Here is a 26556-nt window from a genome sequence, read left to right as displayed (position 1 = left end):
ATAAATCATACGATCAATCAAGTGAAATTAATGTAGAAGTCCCATTTAGCATATAAAAATATTCAAAAGCTACATCACACGAAGCAACTAAGTCTCCGGTTAAAAATATTATATTTCTGTTTCCAGGATACCATCTATCTTGATGCCGAGTTTCATGTTTTACGAGAGGTACACTTAATCCATATAAACTCACTTTTAGTTTTAGAATAATCCATATGGCAATCCAATGACAAGGACAAATACTTTTTACATTCAGATTTTGCCAGACGGATGCTGTAATAATTAAAAAGGTTGATGATAACCCAGCATTCCTACTATAAGGACGAAAGCAAAACGGACTGGTCCTTCTGTCTTTATGTCCTGTATGGAGAACGGTCATCTTGAGGTTGACACCGAGTCAACTTAAATACTCCTTCAAATTAAAGATGAAACTATTTCACAGCAAGAAACGTCTTTTCGCTTCAAGCTGTAGGTCGCCTAACTTTTGGACCCGATAATATCAAGATAACAACTTATAAAGTTACATCTAATTAAAATATATACGCGATAATCGACTTTAGACACTTAATTATAAAGATAGTAATCGCTAACATAGTTCTGTGAGTTCTTACGATCAGATATTTGGTACTTGATACTGATATGAGAAATTTCAATTTATAGTTTGAATTGGATCGTTATTTGACGTCATTAGGTCCTTACCTGGTATAAACTAAAAGGCCGCTGAGGGTACTTTACTTCGTATAATATTCGTAGAAGCTATTTAGGTCAGTACCTGACTAATAATAGTTACGTCACCTGGATTACCTTTAATCATTACCTGCTAAGGCAACTAATTTGCTTTGAGGATAACCTAATTTTGTCCTGTCTAAATGTAGGATAACTTTTCTCGTCAAAAGCAGCAATTCATGTATACTTCATTCGTTATTAAGAGCGTATACGTCAACCGCGCGCCATTTGGCCTAAAATGGTACTTTTCAAACCACTGTTTCTCAGTAACTACTTATCCTATAACTATGTTATTTTTTAATAACGCAAGGTAATTTCACTGTCTATATAGTTAATTGAACATAAATTTCAATTTGTGTAGTTTAAATACTTAAAACCCCTATAACGTAACAGATGTTTTATAAAATTCCCGTTCAGCGTCTATTTCGAAGCTTAAATTCATGTGAAAACAGTGGCAAATCTAATCATATTTATTTTTTTACTCATAGACGAAATCCCCATGCCTATAGTTAGTTGAAAACATTTTTTGATTTAGGTCTCTATCTTTCAGAAAAAAATATTTTAACAATGTGAAAAATTGTGAATTTCAAATGCTTTTTTTACCTATCTATCTTACTTAATTTAATATAACAATTATTTACTATAGTAATATAACTCTTTCTTTAAAACATAAACTTTATATTATAATTTAATCTCTCGTTTTTATTTTTTTATAAATTATTTAAAAACTACTATAAAACGCTGCACGCGAGTCAACTCAAACCAGACCGCCGCAAGGCTTCACAGAGAGAGGACGTGTCGCTCCGTCACATCGCGTAGGGTGAATAACCTCTGCCGTGGATACCGAGAATAGAGTACATTTCAAGCGCGACCAACAAATCTACATTACTATTTTATTTAAAGCTCAATTTTGAAGCATATTTTTTTTTATCGATTGAGTTGAAATTTTGTTTGAATGTTCAGTTTTAATGACAATGTATGATTCTATATCCAATATGGCGGTATACCCAAGATTGAGAAAAAAATGTTTTTAATGCATTCCTACGATATGGGTATCAAATGAAAGGGCTTGCTATGAATAACTCGAAAAAAAATGTGTCGCGAGTCTAAATCCAATATGGTGGACTCCTTAGGCTAGAAATCACTTATTGCAGATGTCTGTTACCAATCGAGCTATAATTTTTTTTTTTCATTTTGGATGTACCCAAATTTTGACTTTTGATCTCGAATAACTTTTGAAGCATATAGGATAGATAACTTAAAACTTTATTTGCAATGGTAAACCCAAGCTCTTCACCAATATTTGGCTTTCCGGCAATTGTTGTTATTTGACCACAATTTTTCGGTCTGGATGGACTGGACCATTCATATAAACAATAAATTTTTTAAATCGGTCCAGGCGTCTTTGAGAAATCGAGAACAATCAAATTGAGAACAATCACAAAACAATCTAATTGAAACCTCCTCCTTTCTTTTTTTGAAATCGGTTAAAATACAGAAACTCTTAACATTGTCATTAATCATCAGTCGACTATTTAGTACTGTTGAAAATTGTATGTAATATACAGAAAGTCCTCAAAACCAAGGTTTTCATAGGTGCCCGATTTTTTTGCAAAAAAAATGTAAGTATTTACGACTTATTTTCATGCTTTTATATTTTAGACATCCATAGACTTATACTATTTTCCCGCTATTAACTATTTACTAAATAATATATTTTTTGTTCTACCAATTTCACTCGAAAGGATCAAAATGGTTTGTGTGACTGTACGTGAAGTATGATAGGCACGCACACAGCCGCGACGCTAGTCTGCGCGGTTTTTTGCGTTGAATTACCTAAAGTTGACATCGCGCGCCGAGCGTACACGCTCTTAAGTTCGAATTTATCTACAATCTACATGATTAAATAAATTATCTTCTTTGCAAAATCAACGAAACAATGGTTACAAACATTGATTAGCAAGGATGTTTAAAGGAATTACAAAATATTTATATTTCAGTTTCAGACGCGCCTGTTTAGTCACTTAGCAAGAACATCGATTTTGCTCTACCATTTCACTTCAAATAGGCGTGAAAAAGGGCAACAACAAGATTTACCAAAATGACAAAATAGCAACGCGTCCAATTGCCATTTTATTTCCCATCATCAAAGCATTAAAACAAGTGACAACCATTACGATTCATTCACGATCATAATATAAACAAAAGCACCACAAGACTGTATAATAGGGGATATACAACGAAGTAAAGAAAGTTGAGCGGAGATGCCCTAATGCAGGTAGGTCTGGCGCCTTCTTCTAGGTCGTAATAGGTAATACGTATGGTGGACATGACCAAAATGATCAGTTACGAGTAAACTAACGAGACGTTCGGGTTCTTTGGGTCTACAATTTTTGGTATTAAAAACTTGATCGGGTCCAAAGAAGGCGTGTAAGGGCGAAGACAGTAACATTCCTCGTCCCTCGCACCCTTATTTGGCGGGCTACTTTTTTAGGAGATTTTCCGCTATGGCACCTCCACTTGTCATTTTTTACTCCATGGAATATACTCATAAAATTCTATTCGTTTCCGATAAGCAAAATGCCTACGAGTTTTGTAAGCAATTCAGCATTCTTGACGCTTTGGGAATATTTCGCCTTCAAATTATTGTGCGTACGTAATGGATGAGGTTGTTTTGAAAATAATGCTGAAAAACAATATTGAAAACCACATTTAAATAAAACTACTTTTACGGATTTTATCGCGGTTATATTATATTATTATCGTATATATATCAAGACGACCAACACCTTAGTCTGCCCGTGACCATGGATGCTGTAAAGGATCCGAAACGTCGGGATTAAATAATATAATATAGGTAACCGCGATAAAATCCGTAAAAGTAGTTTTATTTAAATGTCTAATATTCGCGTAAGTGTCAGAAATCAATATATTGAAAACCACATTTTAATTTAAAAGCATACCTGTACATTATTTTGTAACGAATTGTGAGTTCTCAGAACTATGGAATATGTAGTTGACAGACGAGAAACAACATTATTATGATTATTAACCACTTTAACCGCGTTGACCACCCGACTGGTCGTGACGGTCAGGTTCGACATTAATACCTAAATTCATTAAAATTATGGTCATATTCAAAACATGGAATTTGAGTTTGCTATCAAAATAATTGATTTTATTTTGAACTTACTTTATACTACTCAACCATTTTATGAACCTAGATAGAAAGATGAAGAGCAGCTGACTATTCTCTCTGCAAAATCTCATCTCAATCAGATTAAGAGTAAAAAACAAACGGACATTCACAACAAATATTATTTGTTACAATTTTACGAGTATTGTACACAGACCAACCACAGGGGGCAACAATGATGGCAACTATAAAAATAACTGGCAATTCTCCATAATGTGCACTCACCTTAAACGATCCGTTCAAGAAACTAATATAAACTGGGGTTTACGAACCGTTACGGTTAGGCCACATTACAAACTTCTAATGGGACATCTAGATCGCGAAAGCCATCTTTACTCAAAGTTTAAAAAATAATTTTAAAACTAGGTTGGTACTGAGATAATGGTTAAAATAATGCTTTGAAGAACACGTAAAGTTGCCTGAACTCATCTTTGGAAGTTTGTATAGTTTTTAATTGTATTAATCCTAGGTCTCCTCCAGCGTCAACGTCCAGTTTTGGGCGGCTTGCATCCATCAGATACCTTTTTTATAAAGTAAAATTTTTATTAAGTCAAATGAACCCTGCCGGTGTGGGTGCAGCGTGAGGGAGTGTCAGACTCTCACTACTAAACCTATCATGTTCCTTTAAGCCCTTTATGAGCCAGGATCGCGGTAACTCTTTCGAACAATCCACCATTGGACCCCTCGGATACCTGACAACTCCTTCGAATCGTTGGTCCACCGTGCAGCTAGTTTACACTCCGCTAGACCACTCTCAGACGTATCTGCTTCATCGACTGTCCGTCTATCAGCAGACATGACCGGCCCACTTGCAACAATGCTATTTCTTTCGTTCTCTAATGGTTTCTAAATGATGTCTCTATTGCGAATTTTACTGGCCAGAGAAACTTCGAGCATATACGCATGTACATATATTTCAGTAAAAATATGTAGATACCTACTTTTTTTTCTCCTTAAGATACAAGAAAAAAAATTGTAATTGCATTATTATTTCGCTATTATATATTGCTCAAGAACAGCATGAAACAGTTAAACATGAATCAGGCTATTTGGTATTCAGAGCAGTGCTTTTCATTACCGTTACAAGGTTCCAAGTAAGGATAGGATTACTGAATACCGTGGATGCGCTCGATTTTACTAGGTGTCTGTGATTGCTTAGTAAGAAAATTATTACAATAACGAGTTTTCGATTGGATTTGTACAAAAATAACTTTTGTATTCGGCTAAAGTCAGAACAATCTAAGCTTATTCTAATTTGATACATGATTTATTTTTCAGAAAATACAGTTTTATTTTCTGATATTTCAACGACAAGACTTTTTCTAACAGTTCTTATAACATATTTGCTTCATAACATTTTGTGCTTGCCTATTTTCCTCATATTAATATTATGAACGCTATAGATACTGTGTTTGTCTGTTTGAAGTTCAAGGTCAAGGTATGTGGTCATAGTCCACTAGTTAAAGCTTTATATTATGCTTTTATAGTCTTATCAATAAAAACAATAATCAGTTATTTAAGTTACATCCGGAATAAGAAAGAAATAACCCTACATTTTCATAAGTTTTAACTACATGATTATTAATAGAAGGGGTAAAGTGTACGAATTTAAATGAAGCTGCGGAAAACAGATATTTGACACATAACTATTCCTAATATTGGCACTGAAACTAAGTCATTAACAAAGATATGTACAATAACATCTGTTAGCAAAGTAATAACGTTAAGCTTCTGCCTGTGAACAACTAACCAACCGGAACCGCTATAAGTCCAAAATGTGAAACAGCCTACCGATTTACGAACGGGGGGCGATGCAATATAAAAAATAATGATAGTCACATCTCTGTCGTAAAATTGACAACAATTATTTTAAGCTTCTCAAGAGAAGTTCAGTTGAGTAGGAGGCTGCCTAAGCTAGTCTCGGCGAGAATGACATCGAACATGCTGTTCAAAATAGAAAAGAGTGAAAAGCCTCCTGCGAGGTTTATGTATCATAATCATCATCACTTACATATGTAGTACATACAAGTATGAGCGGCCCTTTAGCGCAGGAGAGACCACGGCAATGGCATTTCCAGTTAGTTTAATTCTCTAAGCTGACCACTGATTCGCTTGCCAATCGTATTTATGGTAATACGCGAACAAAATTGTTCATTACGTCAGGAAATGCGGATAATGTTCAACAATGGACGTTCGGGGAGTATTATATTGTTGCGAATTTAATCGGGTTTAGAGTAAGCGAGTTACCATGTAACGATTTATATTTCTTATGTAAGTTATTTGTGTGTTAACGCTGAACAGTACACTGTTGTGCGATAGGAAATAATTATAATAATTATAGCTTTATTAACTAGTGTCTTTGCTGGACAAAGCCGAGGCCCCAAGGTTTTTGCCAATACTCACCGCGCTGGGTATGTGTGCTCGGGATGTGGGATATTTACTTACAGTTTTGGAGATGCTGCTGGCCATGTCCGATCAAGTACTTGGTGCTGTGTGGTAGTTATATCGCTACCAGTCTGAAGGCAGAGACTTGTTTGTTTTCAGCAAGGTGCACCACGGGCGGTGAGTTTCGCAATAGGGACAGGACTTACGTAGTAAACATTAAGTAATCTGTGGCAGGACGATGTGGTTTGCCCCCTTATGTGTTATTTCTTGCCATTCTTATAGACAACAAAAGTTACCTGTATATCACATTGTTATTAATATTCTTTGACTTACGCTTAAACAATATTGGTACCAAGAGTACTGAAGAGGTTATTGACCTCAACGTCGAAGTTTGAAAGACGGAGTCTCCAGAAACACTCATACATATTCAAGCCACAGCAGTATTTCATAGCTTAAACTCTTAAACACTTAACATATTATTAAAGAGAAATATTATTTGGCAGCTGAAAAGGGTTAAAGTAATTTATTATTTAAGAAAACTGTTTAACTGTGTAAGATATCTTTCTTAAAATAAACAGTGGACTGAACTTAAAGTCGTGGTGACTTAATAGTTAAAATACCAGCCTCTCTAGTACGATTGTGCAGGGTTCGATTCCAGGTCAGGTAAGTATCTCTATAAAAGTGAAGGAAATCGGCAATCTTTGATGAACAAGCGTGATGATTAACTATTAAGAATAGGCCTGTAAAGCCTGTGCATTGTAGAAGAAAAATATAGATGACTGATGATGATGAAACAAAGAACTTCATTCTCCTGGGTAGCTTAGCAATATGGAAACTTTCAAATATTTCATAAGCAATATTATATACCTACTACTAAACATAATGAGTAGTAGGAAAACACCTAGAGATTTTGTCCTCCGTTTTGAACACAAAGTGTGAAAATCTTTATCTACAACACTATAAGAGAAATTGTCGTTAATCTTACAGTCTCTTTTTATTTATTTAGTTCTCGCTGTAACATTATCACTGTGTAACTTTTAATTAGATTAAAAGCAAGATTAAACGTCACACAAAGGCTCCTTTATAATTTCTGAAATAGTACAATTATGAACATAATCAAACCTACGCATTTACTCTGCGATGAATGTCAGAAAATTTAAATTAATCTCCTCTTTTTTTTTAAATTTTTGGACCTCGATGGGTGAAGAAGGGGTATCTAGTTCATACTTCTAAAATCATCTGCCTACCTTGGATTATCGTATGCAGTGCTTAAGTCATTTGATGATAATTTTAAATTCACGTGAATTTTGTAGGCCTTATGAATAACGTAACAATGAAGGTCAACAAAGACAAATATAATGTTCACTTTGGTTGATGACATTGGGAGAAAACATTTAGTAAGCTGTATGCCAGATAAATTACACGTCATAGATCCGCTACATCATTTTCCGATTGAAGATGGAAAAATTGCGCAGTTCTTATTATTGCGTTACATATAAACTCTTTTGCAAAAAAAACGGGCACCTATGCGAAATCTTAGTTTTAAGGACTTTACGTGTATTTCAAAGGGTTTTAATGATTGTAGTATGTTTCTAGCATCAAAAGAGTTAGCCGAGCATGCGTGAGAGTGTATTCTAAATTTGAATTTTGTACAATTGCTAAGAAATTGGTTAAACCTTGTTTTGGACTAATTGCTGGCAGAAAGTTCGTCGGTGTTTTGAAAAGTTTTTGAAGTGATTTTCAGGAAAATGATAATGCAGTTTTAATTAATGATTAATGTACTTTTTTGTTAGATCAAAACATTTTTGAAAAACTATGCGTATTTGATAAAATGTTCACCTGCTCTAAACGGGCTGTACTGATGATTGATGGCAATGTTAAGAGTTTCGGTATTTTAGTGTAAAGCGTTCTATTGTTTAGATATTGTACCCACGTGTTTTAAAATATCGCTTTTTCATAAATAAACACTATCTAGAAGAGTATCAGTACCTTTGGCTGCGATAAAACCAATTTAAAGTAAGCAGTGCCCGTCACAACTCGTCTCCTATAGGACTTTGACATTTAAAAATACCAAATTTTGTGATAAATGTTAAAATTAACCACATGAAAAATGATGAGGAGGGTTAAAGCTATCTAAAAAGTCAAATTATTGCCTCGTTGAAGCTCTCGATAACTCCATAGGTATCGGGTTACTAAACAACGATTTAGATGAAAGGGAGTCAAGAATTCAAAATTATTGGCCAAACGTATGTTTCTTAAGAAATGAGCAGATAGCCAATTATTGTTATGATTTAAGCAGGAAAGTGCTGCAGATGCCAGAAAATCTCGGTGTAGGCAAGTTCATTTAATAAAATATCCGTGGGATGAAAACACGCTATTTGAACGCTCAGACTCATAGATCTTCAGAGGTCTACGGAGTTTCCCAAGGGACGAGGTTGTTTAAAAATCAGTAATTACGAGACCTTAAGACCTCGTGCTCACAGTCTATGCGCTATTTTCTGTATTTTGTAGAATTTCAAGACTTTTAAAAATGTCAAAGTCCTATAGGAGACGAGTTGTGATGGGCACTGCTTACTTTAAATTGGTTTTATCGCAGCCAAAGGTACTGATACTCTTCTAGATAGTGTTTGTTTACGAAAAAGCGATTTTTTAAAACACGTGGGTACAATATCTAAACAATAGAAACGACTTACACTAAAATACCGAAACTCTTAACATTGCCATCAATCATCAGTACAGCCCGTTTAGAGCAGGTGAACATTTTATCAAATACGCATAGTTTTTCAAAAATGTTTTGATCTAACAAAAAAGTACATTAATCATTAATTAAAACTGCAGTATCATTTTCCTGAAAATCACTTCAAAAACTTTTCAAAACACCGACGAACTTTCTGCCAGCAATTAGTCCAAAACAAGGTTTAACCAATTTCTTAGCAATTGTACAAAATTCAAATTTAGAATACACTCTCACGCATGCTTGGCTAGCTCTTTTGATGCTAGAAACATACTACAATCATTAAAACCCTTTTAAATACACGTAAAGTCCTTAAAACTAAGATTTCGCATAGGTGCCCGTTTTTTTTGCAAAAGAGTGTATAATTGATCGTGTGGATGTAATGTATATCTAATTTATCAAAAACAACTAGACATGTTGATATATGTTTATGTAACATACCTATATCTTATATACTTAAGTATCTTATTGTACAACAAAAAAAATGCTATCGTAGATCTAGAAGAGTCTTTACCCGTAAACTATATCAACAGTTATCGTTCTCAATCAGTCTGGCACACAAAGGGCGCCTGTCCAGTGAAATAGTAATGTAATATCAATGTATTACCCCTCATCATATCAATTTGATACATAGCCAATAATTTGATATTGTAATTTTACTCTGCATTAGCACGGTATCGGTGTCGATCGAGTTACTTTAATATGTGGAAGATAAGTCAGTTTTTGAAACGTCTAAGATTTTTTTTTCTTTTATTTGAGTAATAACATAGATATTTTCCATGAAACACATTTCATGGAAAATATCTGCTTTTAGTTGCTTCGCTTTGTTGTTGCTTTTCTTAGAATATCTAGTCGTCGCTATTTTCAAAGTCTACCATTTAGCAGGTACGAAGAAACTCATCATCAGTCATGTAAAAACTGAGACGGTCTTGTTACAAAGACTGGCCGATGGGAATTGAGCTAAAGATGCTACATATAAAGCATGGAATAGTTTAAAAGTACAAACGAAAACTAATATGCTCAAAGGTAATAAATAATCTAGCAAAAAGCTGGTGATTATACTCACCAGATGAAGAACTCAGCCTGCAATATCTAATCAAGTCTAGACATACTCCAAATCCCCTTTCTTATCCACTTGCCTACGACACGAACGTCGAGGTTGATTGATGTTAACCGTTGCCAGAATATTGGGTTACCAACTTCAACCGAGTTACGTACTGATACCCCACGATTATACAGAAGTTTCCCCTCCTATTAACGCTTAGTAGTACTAGAATTACCGAGCGCTAATGGTGAGGTTATGTACTTGTGTGTAACGCGTTTGGGTTATTTGGGTCATATTTTGCGTTTGGCTGATCACGAAGAAGGTACGTTGCACCGACCCGTAATAAAAGTTAGGATAAAGGCAAGATGAGGTTTGGTTTGACTAGATATTTTATGAATAAGTAACAAAAAACTACAAGTACCTATTTCTTTTTCTTTCTCCAGGCATGACATGGCTGTTAAAAAACGATACAAACGCTTTACCAATATGATAAAACGTGTCACAATTTGGTAACACAATATATTTTCTTTAGTCACCAAAGTGAAGCCTGTTGAATTCTATCGAGCAAGTCAGCCTATGACGGAAACTTTTAGCATACAGACGTTCAGCAAGCAAGACAAATTACTTCAGCAATATTCCCATCTATCTTCAAAAGGTCACATCTCAAGGCACCCACGTACCCTATTTTAGGCAAAGAACCACGTTACAAAGTTTAATTAAATATCTCAAAGTATTCCAGTTATCGGATTCAATGTTGAACACATTGTAAGGAATTTAATTTGTATAAAAGTTATCATCAAAGTCCCTTGACTTTGTACCTTTTTGGGCACATAAGTTCTTGTGTTCAGAACTTTTGTCATCAGTTTTTCCTGTTTGCGAAACAATTGTATACCTACCAATTTTTGGAATTTTGTACCGGGGTGGGTCTCGATGGAATTTCTTTACTTTCTATTCTTGTTGGGATGTGATGGCTCGAGGTGTAATGTTTGTACCTACAGTACCTATTTTTATCTTAGTGCTCTGTTCATAACATAAATAAATAGAATATGTACGCAATATTTGTTGCGTTTTGCGTGTTAGGGCAATATTTGTCATAGATATATTTGTTTTTTCAATACATACCTATATTGTAATATTTTATTAAGTTCTCAACTTCTTTAAATATTCAAGCATTAGCGCCTGTACAAAAAATAAAAGCAATCAATTGCGGCTATGCTATTTTGCAGCACAATGGACATCAGTATTATTAAATCTGGACTGTTGTGTGTAGAGGTTGAGCAAGTGGCCAGGAAAGCGATGATCACACAGATGGTGTGTACCCAACGTGTGTTAGCACGATTCCTCATGGCCAGGTCAGATTCCTGTAGGTGTACCATACTTGTGAGTTTTCTTGGGATTTGTCCTAAATAGCAATAAATAAATAAAGCCTTTTTAGCTCGACTTCGTAATGAAACAGTGGCACTATGTATTAATGACAACGTATAACTAAATAAAATTTATGAAATACTTAACCATCATACAACGTAAAGGCCATAAGATATTTAAATATATAAAGTTAGGTAAGAAGAAATGGTTATTAAAATTAGTCTTCAACTTTATTCCTCCCTAAAAAGTCTTAAAAACAAACAATCATAAAGTTTAGGCTGACAACATTTGCAAAACATAATTTCATCCAATTACAAAATCCTGAAAGCAACTTTTAATCCTCTGTCTTAAGTTTATAACAAGCTTAATCCGGCCGAACGTAGTTTACTTGTCACTAATTTCCTTCACTAATCTACTTGTTTATTTATATTTATTGGGATTTCAAATGAATATTTCGGCATTTTCTGAACGCTAACTTTTAGTCGATCGATAGTTTGTTTAGGCTCATAAATCAGTAAGAAAATGAATTGTAGTACGCATATTGCAAAGATTAGGTATTTAGCCGGTACCAAAGCGACTGAAAACTTTGACAGAAATCAAGATTTTCTTTACCAAAAAAAAAAAAAAACGGGTAAGTACTCTTAACACTTATAAAGCCGTCATTCAGTCAATCGTAAAAAGTGAGAGAGGAGGATTAATATTCCGCAGTGACAATTGAGGAAAAAGAGTTTAACAAAAATGATAAATATTTGGCGAAAACACGACTCGCTTCAAAAACAACCGATCGGAAAAACGACGGCTTTGCAAAGTGATTTATTTTGCTAAACAATGGTATACGAGATAATGTTCATTCATTGTTTAGAATTGTCTGTTTGATTTAGTAGTTTACTAGTAAGTGTTTTTTCACTTTAATGATATTTTGAACTGACTAGATGACGATGTTGGCATACATCTATCAACATTTGAATGAAAACTAGTAGATCTTGTTTCTCAAACAATTAAAAAAGGAGTAATTTAGTAAAAGGCCTGTAACAAAATAAATTAGTCTACCTCTTTAAAAACTATTCTTAGCTAACCTTTTAAAACCACCCTTTTTGGAAACACTTCCTGCTTTTTGTCTCCAATTATAAAGGTCAACAGGTAATTGCCGAGGTCATTGACTTTAGAGACCAGCTAATCAAGCAATAAAACACTGGCTGTAGTCTGGTTTCCTCACAACCTTACGGAACTTCTTCGTGGGTTTAACCATGGCAATGAGTTTCTATAGATCCATTTACTATTCTTTCTAGATATTAAGATTGAACAGTTACTGCAAAAATACGTCTTAGTATCTTAATCCTGATGCCTTTTCACATCTAAGCTAGTTAGGTATGTCTTTCTTAGGAAATTAAAGTAACTAATCTGTTGCTTAATTACTTAAGCAGTTGCTATCCAAAGCAGAGCCCATAACCGTATTATTTTATTAAGCATAAATAGTTCGAAATCCGTATTCAGCTCTCTTCGTACTGACCCTACCAAGACTTCGTGTCGCTTCACACGCCCCATTATCTATTCGGTCCACGTGGTCGTGTTTCATGAGTTAATACCTACAGCCATGGCCCCTCTCAGAGGACTAGACGTGGTCGATTAAGTTAATCGGGTCGCCTCTCTGTGGTCAGCCTTTGCGTATCCCTGCTAATAGGTAATAAATCTGTTATGTTACAAGGTCTGACTTTGCCGACGGGTCTGTCTAAAAATAGTTGGTCTATGATTTATCTGGGCTCTCTATTTAGTGTGGAGTGAATAGTATTTTGATTTGCGGGGCTTTTCTGAGAAAATGTATTTAGGGACCTTTATTGATACCCCGAATGTTGTGTGTTAAATATATTCACAAAATAAGTCTTCTTTTGATCCATTGTGTAATATAACTAAAATAAAACTTTGTACTGCCCCAAATTATATGAAAGGTCGTAACACATCACACAAGTCATACAAAAAACTAATTATACGCAGTGACCGATGCAACGTACCCAAGTGGTCGCAAGTTTCGTAATGATTACGCGAACGCTTCCGTCCTCGTCGACGGCGCTATTGACATTGCGACGGAACAACTTTCTCTGCCGGTTGTACGCCGATATAGATTGTACGGCCAATATAGACTTATATAAGGTTATTCGCTTGTTTACTTTAAAACTGCGAATGCAAAATTAAATTAAATTGCAAAATGGAGTTTTAGTTTGGATCCGTTGAATAATAAGACCCTATATTGCCAATATGATTTTGTTTTGTATCAAAAGAGTATTTATTTGAAGAAGGTCAAATTATGCAACCCATCCGGATTCTAATCTATACCTACTAATATTACAAAGATACGAGTTTGCTTGTTTGAACGCGCTAATCTCAGGATCTTCTGGACCGATTTGAAGAATTCTTTCAATTTCAGGATGCCATTTTCATCAGGTTTGCAGAGAAACCAAAAGGAGGAGCTGGTCCTGCATAACAGAATAGATGATATATTCTTGTATATAGAAAAAATAAGTTACATAGATACATATTAGTTTTGATACGGTTTGATATAAAAATGAATAGCTAGGTCATCATTCTAATATTAAAATTTATATCAAGGTAAAACATAACATACATCTTTGATTACTAACTTCTATAAAATCCAATCAACTTTAATTTAAGTTGGTAATACTAGTTGGCAATATTAAGACTTTATAAATTAATTACAAAAATCAACAAAAACCTGAACGAATTGCTAAATATTTCAAGAGCTGAATCTAAGGCTTGAAATCACACAATTATAACAAAACTACTAACTTTAAGTTGACAGTAACTAATTTATTATTTCTTAACTTTTACAGCAAAATGCGTAGTTTAGTCATCAATACGTGGTGTAACATTATATTACCCACTATCTTTAACATTTGATATTGTTTCAACCGAAATTGAGATTAGTATTTTTCTGGGACTTAGAAAGGTTCATTCAAAAGGGCACAACTTGCCCGTGGGTAAGATTTGACGTGGGCGAGATATTGCCTAACCTAATTCATCAAGGCTATCTTTAGTATATGAAGAAGTGACTCAGTTATGAATAGCCTTCCATTTGTTCCTTTCCTAGACTTTGATTGTATTAATTGCCTACACCTTACTGTCCTAATTGGGGGTCTTTGCACTTATTCAACAGTCTTATAATATTCCAAGAATTAGAAGATTTTTTACTTATAATGTTTCATTGATATTGCATGAGTAACTGGGTTGAGGAGGTCTGATAGGCAGTCGCTCCGTGTAAAACACTGGTACTCAGCTGCATACGGTTAGACTGGAAGCCGATCCCAACATAGTTGGGAAAAGGCTCGGGAAATGAGGATCCTGTTTTATTCACAGAATTTGATGAAGAGTTCCAGGACTTAAATATAACCGGGAAACTGGCTCTGAGGCTAAAATAATTTTGTCTTTATTTAGCTATGTTTCTTATATGTCTATCTTTGATATAAAGGAACAGGTGTTTGATGTATGCAACAAACATTCTAAACAGCCGATGTAGGATGTTACGTAAGAAGCCGGAAAAGAACGGCCTCTTTGAGAAGTATGAAATAATACGACCATACTTAATGCCGGCAATTTATATAAACCAGTGAAGGTAAACTTAATACCCAATTAAAGTTAAATCCATTTTTGTTGCCTTGAATATTAATATGTATTTTAAAATGTTTTATTTAAAAATTTTGAGGATTCATTAACCAATACAGCTCTCCAGCTAGTTTTCAAAATTCCCAGAATTACGGGAGCAATCAGGATGATGTTTGTATTTCAGTAAAAAATAATGTTTGATAGCTCTCAATTCAATAAATAAAAAACCTTGTTTCCCTTATTTAAATCAAAATCTGGTTAGAAAGCTGTTTTTTGAATGTGATCAAATTAAATAAGCTTAATGAGTATTTCGTTGTCATAGGCTAATGTTTTTAGTTCTAACCGGTCATAAGAAACTGCAGTGCAGTCTTTAATGACCAAAGATTCAAATAGCCTTTGAACAACCTTCAGATATATACTTACGAAACGTCTCATTTTTCAAATAGATTAGGACGAGTCCATACTTAAATACATTTTACCTAGAGAGTTCCCCAAGGACCTATTTCGGGTCCTTCGCCAATATTTGCTTGTCAACACGAGTGTAAAATGCAGTGTAATTTGTCCACTACCACTACAGGTGTTTAATGTGACCATTGAAGCGAATGTTGCAACCACTGGGTGGTGGTAGCCGTCGTCCTCAGTACAGTGCCTGCCGTTGGACGGAACTAGTGTAGTGAAGTGAATGGTGTTCGCTGGATTTTAGTGTTGCGGTAGGTTTTAAATTCTGTTTTTTTTCTGTTCGAACGTTCTGTTTTTGAAAATGGTTTTTGTTTTTTTTTTTTTGGATTCCGTTGAGGAGTTGAAGTGTGGTTTGTGGTATGGAAATGATAGTGACGTTTTAAGAATAAGGTCAACCTGGGTCAACCTTATTCTGGTATTATTCCTTATTATGTGTCATTCCTCGAGAAATTAAGTGGAATTTGTGTGCCAGTCTTCGCTGATGAGTGCAGTGATGCGTTTCAACTAGTCAGTTCTGAAATGAGAAACTGAAATAACTTTTAAAATAATACAGGTGATTCCTACTAACTAATTGGTTTTGTTGCGTGACTAGTAATATGTGTCACAATAACAAACACAGTAAGCTGTTTAATTAAGCTAAATAATAAAACCGCATTATTTAATTTAAAATCTGCTGGGCACGATCAGTCACAGCTTACAAACATAAATATTCCTACCAATAAGTTTGAATCATTGAACAAAACCAATATGTGAACCGATTTACCGCAAAATAATTAGCTAGCATAATTACGTGGAGCAATTGCATTCAATTTAAAACCACAACATATACATTTCATTGAATGGGACGAATTTATTAATCGTTCAAATGTCATTTTAATTAATGAGGGTATTAGTGAAATGAGTAATGGTCTAGGAAATAGAACTATTGAGAATCATGGGAACAATGAATGTGGGACTATATTGAAAGGATTAGCTGAACAATGTACTCGAACCACTAATCCTTTTGCAAATCATGGATATGACAATTTTATTGTTGTGCTTGTAATATATAGGATTAATTTAAAATAGGCTTATTATGCTTATAGTGATGAAGCATTATAATGTAAAACACATCCATAATTACTATGAACTTTTTATTAGACATGTATATGAGCAGTTTTCTGCCTTTTACTTTAACGTTAGACAACATTAACGTTTGCAAAATTCAAAAAGAATCTGAGCTAGTGCTAGTGTAATCTTTTCACAATTCACAAATAAGCGAACCGTGTAAATTGTGACATCTTTATGCCAAAATATATCCATCTGAAAATCAAACGACAGACACACGAAACTAAATAACTATGTAAAAGGAAAAAACCGATACATACTATGAGATCCCTGACCTAAAATGATTTGGTCAGTATCCTTTTATCAAAGGGATTACGGCAAAGGATTCGTCTATATACGGTCAGTGAGCTACTGGATTATAGGTTTGTCTGATTTGACAGACCCTTCTCGAATCTTCTATTCTAATATTATAAAGCTGAAGAATTTGTTTGTTTGCTTGAACGCGCTAATCTCAAGCACTACTGTTCCGATTTGAACAACTCTTTCAACGTTAGATACCCCTTAAACCAAGAAGGCTACTTTTTATCCGGGTTCGTGCCGAGGTTACCACGGGATACGGGTGAAACCGCCGGCAGAAGCTTGTTTTCTATAAGATTCCTCGGAATCCTTACTATCATTACTCATCAGTTTTTGCCTAGGATCTATTGGATCCTTTGAAATTTTCTATCAAATTGAGAGATCTAATTCGATTTGCTCTTAGGAGAATCGGTCTAAGTTTAGATTTGAGTGCCAAAAATATAGTCTGAAGGTTTAATGTTGAAATAGTTCTGTTATACGTAGAGTCAGTAGAACAATTTGTACTTAATTCTGGTATAAAATGAGTGTTAGTCTAATATCAACCTTGCAGATGTTCAATTCAATAAGTAGGACCCACATGTTATATGTATGTTAGTGTTCAAATCTTGAAACTCAAAGCAAAGATATATATTGCCTGTACCTATGATATATTTAGACCACTGAGCAATTGTAAAGGCTTATGTTTATGGTGTTTGGAAGCAGATTCTACTTTCACTGAAACTAGGCCCATCACAGAGCAAGTTATACTCTAAACTAAAACTTAGTTCAGTTTTACATGTGCTCTGTACAAGTACATAAATGTTCATATCCAAACTTTGCAAAATGTGTTGATTATCACTCACTTCAAGTCCATCACTTCTACTTTACTATTTATCTTACTAGCTTCTGCAGTTCACCCGCTTTACCCGCTTCCTGTAGAAACTACTTTGAGCACCAGGATAAGAAGTAGTCTTTACGAAAAATGGGACATGCGTAAAAATTGAATATATTTTTCTAATCTGACTTAGTTACTGAGATTAACGCGTTCAAGCAAACGAACAAATTCCATATCTTGTGTGTTGCCAACCATACAAACACAAACAATTTCAAGCATAATCATGCAAATTAGTACCTCTTACAGTTACAAAATATTAAAGGTCAGAAGATTGTGCACATATTAAGCAACTAGCAGATGTGACCTCTGCTAAGAAAATGAGAAGGTTTTAAGTTGTTTGTGACGCGTTCAAAACATTTCCATAGATTAACAGTTCTTTAGTACTCTTCAACATATCATTCATTAACGTTAATTGTTTTATTCTATGCAAAACACTTGAGTTCATATTTTAGGACTTTGTTTAGTTGCAATTTATCAAGCAACCCAGGCTATTCTCAAGACAAGATAGATGTTTGATTATTCTGCAAAACTAGCATGAGATTGTGGTGTGGTGTCAAGGTCGTTCAAATATTTTGAACGAGAAATTAATCTATGATAAAATGCACGCATCATGCAATTTTGCACATGATAAGTTATCATGTGCAAAATTACACACGGTACAAATAAAAGCGTGTAATTACATTACTGCCAGAATTGTTGCACTGGAACTTCACATACCTCAATATCGTCCATATACTTTTGTAGAATGGAGCAAAAGCGAATGTCACAATAATCATTAAGTACGATAATAATCGAATAATAAATAATGCAAGGACATTAGTTTACTTTCAGGAAATATTACCGTCATATCGCAAGCATAGCCTGTGACAGACAGAAGTTGAATCCGTCACCTCTAATATAAGGGGAATATGAAAACGAGCATTAGTTTCGTTGGGTTATTATTTTGGTAGTGTTCCATAATGCTAATGTTGTATGACTCGGTTTATTCTATTGCATAATGAGCCTAGTGACTTGCAATATAGAGCTCAAAATGGTTTATTATGTACACTGTGAGATACGATAAGTATCTCAGTTTACATAATAGGTTTTTTATCACTTCTTATGTCTTCCGATTTCCTTTTGTAGGCTTATGTTTTACACATGTTTTTTACCGTAATTTCCTTTAAACAACTGTAGAATTTTATGTTTAGCTACAAAGCCATCTCTAATCTAAATTCTATTGATAATAATTTTGGTATCGATATACCTCTAGAAATCCAATATTTTTCCTGGCTTTGCCTTTTTGTGTACTTTAAAAGTACACTTTAATAATATTGGCAAAATGCCCAACGTGTTTTGAAAATTTAATTTTCATATTAAACTTAATTGGCATAAACGGTACACCAGCAAGTTTTTGAAACATAGTTCAGTTTCTATTGTTATATTATATCAAGAGCTTGTTGGTTTTGTTGAGCGTTTTAATCTGGAGAAATAGAAGCTCGACTTGATTCAAGGTTCTATATTTTCCAACGAATTCTGATTTAACGAGGAAGTCTATAGGCAAATTTTAACCGACTACACGAAGTCTTCGAGACATACTTTTCTACTTCAACTCATAACCTCTTTAAAGATTTTTGTCAGGCAAAAAACTGTCATCTTACGCAAGGAAAAATCGGACATCGCTTCTGAACTATTTCCTAGTCATCATTGCAGTGACCAGGTTACAAATCGCAGTGCAATGTCCCACTACTGTTCGTTTGATGATGTTTAACGTCCATCGGTTGCTTCATACCGGATTGATGTTACGATAGATATGTGTTAATCTGCAATGGTTTCGTTGCTTGATTGGTGGCTCATTTACGCACTGGTGTGCATTGCTTCATTGGAGCAGAAAGTATAGTTGGGCCATATTCAAAAAAATTGTATATTAAAACGTCCAACAGAGTTATTTTTTTTTAAAGAATAGCTACTAGCTAATTACTCTTAAAACAGAATAAACATTTATTTCAGCATTATGAAAAACAAAAATAACGCCCCATAATCCTCAATGAATGATTAATTTTAAAAGAAAACTACAACGTAGAACATTTGTTTCCATATAAGCAATGCGTGTCCACATTCTTGGCGCGACATTTAGAAAACATTTTATTATTCAATATTAGTATTTTAACTGACAAATAATTGATTTCTTAGCAGAGCATTGTGGAACCTGAAGGAATTTGCTAAAATTATCATGAAATATAACACGCAGAATTCAGGAATAATTAATTAAAGCAAGTCTTGATTTCACTTCATTTCTGTTATTCCTGTCTGTTACATTAGTAATTTTAATATTTTTGTAGTAGTTATCAAAAATATTTTACCCAAAACATTAGCAACTGAACTGTCAAAAGAATCGACGAATCAAAAATGTTCGGTAATTTTGTTAAGCGCAACAAGCACGAAATATTGTGGTGCAGTGATTATTCGACAAGTAAAAGTTACTTATTACTGTGAGACTTTTAAAGTATCCGTAAGTACTTTTACTGTTTTATAACTCAGCTTAGAATAAATGTATATTGACAGTATCACTGTACTATACAAGTTTCGTATAAACTAAGAATTAGCATTGAAAAAGAGATTTTTTTAGATTAGACACAAGCAATTTATTCATATCGGTTATCATATCGATTACTTTTTTCTGTGACGTAACAGATATGAACGGTTAAGGTTTATTCACAGTGTACGTACCGAGATAAAAACGTATTTAATCAAACCTACCACTTTTCTTTTTATTTTATAATTTTATAAAGGTATCTTTACGAAAAGTCGACATGAACAGAGTAAATAAAAATCAATCCACTAATAAAATATAAAACTCGAAAATGTTTTCTATCGATATACATTTTTACAATCGATATTTGCAGGTAACATCATGTATTTTAATGGGATAAGTTTGGGATAGTTACCTACCTACGAATGGCTTTAGTTCGGGTATAAGAATTGCTGTGGGGTTTGTTTTAGAATATTTAATATTTATGTATTAAGGTTTTCTTTTCTTCACAGGCAATATGCCACTAAAACCAGGTGGACGACAGCGAAATTATAGAGAACAATTCGAATACTACTATCTACTTATTTTCTTTTAAAAGTGCGTCGTTATATACTGACCCTAATAATTCGTCTCTGTTACTTTTCTGTTATAACAATATAGCTTTCCTATCTGTTTCATATCTGTTTTTTACAATTTTTTTGAAAACGACCCAGTTATGTGCGTTACTTCTTTAAATATTTTTAAAATGTAAAAAAATATCAATTGAATGCAATGGACAAAATAAATTAACACTTCTATTTGATTAAGTAGGTATTCAAAGTAATTATAAATCTTCATCGAAAAAATATTAGAATTTAGATACTTGCAATTCTCACGTGTCTATTGAAAAATCCATACATAATAATTTGTATTCAAATAAAAACGCAATAAACAATAATTACCACATAGATTGAGTGTCTGCTTAGAATTTATGGCCATTAGAGGAATCTCTAAAAAAATCCCACGAATTTCAACCGTATTCCCTTGACATAAGAAGCTAATAAACCACATTTAGCACAGTTGTACATCACGTAATATAAATCCTCTCCGCCAATGCTGTGACATGGACACATACTCATTGAGGTACTCACCCCGATAGGCTCACTTAACGACGGTAGCTGTTTACACGCGAACCATTGACGCGTCTCTTTGAATAGGCGATAAAAACGCCACTTGTAAACGAGCAATGGATGTTGTTTTTGCCGATGTTGTGGTAAAAATATTCTCACGCGATACGGTCGAGGCTACGCCTTTCACTTTCGATACAGAGATTACTTGTCACGTACTCGTTTTTATGTCAGCTGTAATGTAGGGTTTAAGACAATGCTTGTTAGGGGTCACAGTTCAACGAATCGTTACATGATTATGAAATGTCATAAATTCTGAGTTTTCTTTTTATTTTATTAATTTTCTTGCGAGCTACTGAGTATCTTATTTAAATTGCAAAAAACTTTATTATGTTTATTATTGTTGGCTTTCTGAATGATCGAACACAAACGTCTAGGTTTACAAAAGCAAATTGATTGCTCAGGTCAAAGGTACTCAAAACTAAATTGATGAAAAGGCTTATTAACCTTTACAACTTCAACATAGTTCAACAGTATACAATCACTTATAAAATTGAAAATTTGAACTAATGAAAAGTATTCACATTGTTGGGTATCGAACTATTTTGCTGACGCTTCACCAAATTATAGCATTAATTAGAAGTTCTCACGGTTGTTAGCAACCAGTGGAGCGACAACCGTTGTCAGCTCAGCTGGTTGATTGATGAGCTGGTCAATCAATGACGTAGAACTAACGGCTCTTTTAGGTACGTGTAAAGCTTTGTCCTTATTGGAGAACATTTGTTAGAACGGATTGGTCCTACGTGCCGCAGAAATAGGATGAAAATACAAGGATATAATATATGAGCGTTTTGTCATAGGTAGAAATGCATATAAAAATAATGAAATATATTTCAATTGCCTGGTAGTTTTCTCATGACATTGTAGGTATTCTTTAAGGTGTTTTAAATCAGGATAAAGTTGAAGGAAACTACTGGCCTCCATAATAGGAAATTGATAGCAACACCAGGTAGGCTTTCGGCCTCTAAGAATCTGGCCAATTCCTGGAACGACTCCAGTTGGCAGATTGTCCATTGTCCATGAGGATTTTGCCCCTGTCAGGAAAAAGGGAGGAACTAGCTAAGTGATTCTAGCATACCTTTTGTTAACAATATCCTCTGCATCAAATCCATTAAACACACTAAGGAACCACTTCCATTATAATCGTATCATCCAGGAAGAATACCGTTCCTCATTTTCCATTATATCCATGACATATTAGCAATATAACTCCTTATCCTTATAATAGAATGCTGGTAGCGTAAGGTGCACCTCGGTTCACAAAATGCGCCAGTAAAAATAAATTGAATCCGTTTATAAGGCGGCCTCGAAAATGTTTGGGAAGCGCGAGATGCGAATGGTCGTGAAATCGGAAAATGATGAGATACATAGCTTAAGGATTGAATTGGCGTATAAGAAACGTATCGAATAAATGCTTAAGTTAAATTCGATTCCGGTTTGGTGAATCGATATGGCGGAAGTGATTAAAATTAAACTAATAATATTAATGAAGTTGCGAAAATGGCCTTACAGTTTGTCATAAAAAACGGAGAATATTGCGTTTTATCAGTAGGAAGGAGGATTTATCCAAAATGTTACAGTAAGTAGAGTAGTGAGCTAACCAAAATATTTTGTAGTATTTTAATCCTTTAAAGAACACGCTTGTCAAGTCCCAAGCCTCCACAATTTAAAAGCTTACGGAACCATATTCATATTTCATCTACATTCCTCACTGCAGTCTCTTAATTCAGTCTCCTTTTGCATACAACTTAAATATTAAAGACCTTTTTCTAGTCCCCGACGTTACTCGCAATGTGAAGGCGACAAAATGATATTTAAATGTATGTAGACGCTGACTTAGGTGCTTGCATAAATTCTCAACGTATTTCTAATTCATGCATTTTCAGAGAAAATTGATCAAGACGCGGAGTTTCATGACCTCTGAAAACTAGAATAAATGATATATGAAGAGCCTTATTTTACGAGTTCAAACTTGTAGAGGTTAATTAATCAATTTGCTTTAAGCTTCAAAGTTAAATAAGTATTTTGCAGCTTGGATGTCATACGAAGATGTTGGCATTGTTTGAAAACGTTTTTGTTTAATCAGTTTGAGGAATTTCTTACATTTGTATTTCTTTCAAATACTATTCTCACATACTTAATGTTCATCAATACTTGACTGAAGACACTGGCTGTAGCCTAGTTTGAGGGCGATTGCCAAATATTTATTGTAATTCTTTTTTGATTAATACATAATTTTTGAATACTCTTTGCATATAACTCATAAAATATTGCAGTGAAAAAAAATTTTACAGTTCTTATTCCAATATTGGTCCTTCCGGACAGATCTTGTATGCCTTGCACTCGTAAATTGGTTCTTTATGTTCTTCTCAATAGTTTGGTTCCCTTTCCTTTCTATTCGGCATGTCATATGCAAAAGAGAGCGACGCATTAAAATATAGGCCTTTCAGCAATACGGTAGTTCACTTCTTCCAATAATAACTCGGCCCTATTAAGTATGTAAAGGGACCATTAGATAATAGGTCACCTATTTAGACCCACGGGCATAAGGACCACAAAACCACGAAGGCCCACTTACATATCGTCTTATTCAGAGTGGGCGTTAGATCCTTTTAGGGTTCTATTTGTCTCGTGGAAGGTCACATAAGATACGGTCTAACCACGTGAGATGTGCCTGATATTCCTAGTTGTTGTCTTCCACACTCTGTTTATCTTTTAGTTTTTGTTTTTAATACCAACAGTAGCCCTTGTACGCACGGATTAGCAGTAATGTTCAAAAAATATTTCGGTTCATTGAAAATTGGGAAAGGATAATAAGGCCTTCTGATTTAACTGTAAAAGCATCAAGCAAGGGGTACCAACTTAATAAAAAAAACACTTAACTAAACGATTAAAATAAATGTCTTTACAGTAAGTTCAACACCGCTAAAAAGCAACACAATTTTTATCAGCACAGTTGTGAATTTAAAACCAGTAGACAACACGACCCAAAAAAACCAGCGCCCCAATTCCATGAATTACCACAAAACACTTTTATTACCCAACAATATTATAAAGTGAAATGAAGATTATCCACTTACACAAGATCCGGTCACCGGTTGCGTAATAAAGTTACTGGCACTCGTACACTAGTCGATGAATCATCTAGCTTTATAGCTACGACCGTCATAAACACAGGCTCCTTTATAGAAGGGTGAATACGGTCGGCCAGCTAATGTCTGCCGTGTTTGGCAGTGCATCATATTTTACTAGTATTATGATGTAAGATTAGAGGACGTAGATATGACACGTATGCTTGCTTTTGGGATTAGGGGAGATTTTGTTGACCGATGATGTATTGAGTCCGGTTTGAGAACGTTTTTGTTGACGTACTTTTGATGCGGGTAATATTGTCAATGTTCAAGCATTTCTCCTGACCTGTACTGTTATACAGGGTTATAGGTAAAACACTAACAACCTCTCGGGACCATATTCCTAATATCATAATCTAAAACTTTTGTTCTATGACTTTTAATAATTCTCAGATTTTAGTTCATCAAAATTTTCACACAAAAATTAAAATATTTCAATTGTGCGCTCTAAAATTTACGAAGTCTATGCGAAGCAAAAGAAAGCGCTAATTACGTAAACAGTAGTACAAAAGACAGCGGAGGGAAGCGGGGCTCGGGCGGCGGGGGATTGTTTGAACTTGACCTATTTACGAGCGGCCGTAAGTCGTTTTTATGCGCCCGCGTCGCAAATATCACTATAGCAAAATAGAGTTGAAATGTGTTAGATAGAACAATGAAATCTTGTAGGTTTGTTTTTGGCAAATGTATTATGTTTTATAAAAAGTCATAAAACAAAAGTTGTAGTTTATGATGTTAGTAATACAGTCCTGCAAGGTTGTTAGTGTTTTACCAATAACCCTGTATAAAGCCTACATTTTGTTGATAAGGAAATTTCCACAGTGACAAAACTCAAATTTTATTTACAACGATAGAACAAATTTTCTGCTCATTTGGAGTTCGTAGCATTATAGAAAATCCTTTTATTCATAGTATTAATTATCGCCGAGGTTAGCAGTATTCACAGCGTATAAAATAAATTGGGTTATCCCAATAATATAAATTGTTCGATAACTACCACAGACAGACGTTCTACTTTTCAAATTCGTTTCATTTTTCGCGCTCAATTAAGCGATGATTTACGCTTCAAGCTACTGCTGTTAACTTGCTATTAATTTGCCTGAATGTATTGTTAAATATAGATCCGTAACTTTTACAAATACATTTACCAGTAAACGTTAGAGCGTAAATCAAAAATCATTTGCTCGAAAACTTCGTTTCTATTCAGGAAAAAATTGTGTTAATCAGTAAGTTTATATACTGGCAAATTAGTTAGTTATTATAATTTTGAATTTACCAGGTTTTTTTCTCTAAAGTCAAGTCAAGGCATACGAGTAACATTAGAAAGTACGTCAGAGATTGCAAATACTGTATTAGAATTTGCATATTCATGCTTGAAACGCAAACATAAAGATCAAATAAATAGACAGCAACTCAATTAAAATGAAAAACATAAGCTACGTATACAAATATGTTTCTTTGTTCAATCGCAAACATATTTTGCCAATATACGTACGTCGCACAATTATGTTAGGATGTTACATCACAATATACATAATTTAAGTAATGGAATAGACGGACAAACGGAAGCAATAAAACGAAAATATTGTGCTTCATACCTTACAACGTTCGGTGACAATAATAAAAGAAAACAAACTCTAAACACTTCAAAATAAGGTTGGAATTTCTGTGCGAAAATTTCCCAACACAACATAAACCTTGATATTGCTGAATACTGTATATCCATATCAAAGGGCTATTCGTCAAAATTAACGTTTCCTTCAAACAGAATAGATGTTGGGGTACTAAGAAAAATGTCTTACATGTGGCAGAACTTGGAAAAATATCATGGACGGCGGCAAGAAATCCTACTTAAATTACATTGAATCTGGCGCGAAGGGCTAGATTGAAAGGGTTTATCTCGACTGGCATATATTAGCTTTAGTCAAGCCTAGGTAATAGGATCCT

The 26556-nt window shown here is 34.3% G+C and overlaps 1 protein-coding gene across 1 annotated transcript in view; it reads left to right on the top strand.

Annotated features, from left to right (window-relative positions):
* Positions 1 to 15645: 15645 nt before the first annotated feature.
* LOC110369885 (uncharacterized) overlaps positions 15646 to 26556 on the top strand; it is a 30727-nt gene continuing 19816 nt past the window's right edge. Inside the window, exon 1 of the mRNA XM_021325482.3 lies at positions 15646 to 15776. The gene's annotated coding sequence lies outside the window, so the exon portion shown is untranslated. The remainder of the gene's footprint in view (positions 15777 to 26556) is intronic.

Source organism: Helicoverpa armigera, chromosome 16 (assembly GCF_030705265.1).
Source record: "Helicoverpa armigera isolate CAAS_96S chromosome 16, ASM3070526v1, whole genome shotgun sequence".
NCBI classification, from domain to species: domain Eukaryota; kingdom Metazoa; phylum Arthropoda; class Insecta; order Lepidoptera; family Noctuidae; genus Helicoverpa; species Helicoverpa armigera.
The sequence above is the reverse complement of the archived record's forward strand: the minus strand, read 5'-3'. Positions and strand labels throughout refer to the sequence as shown.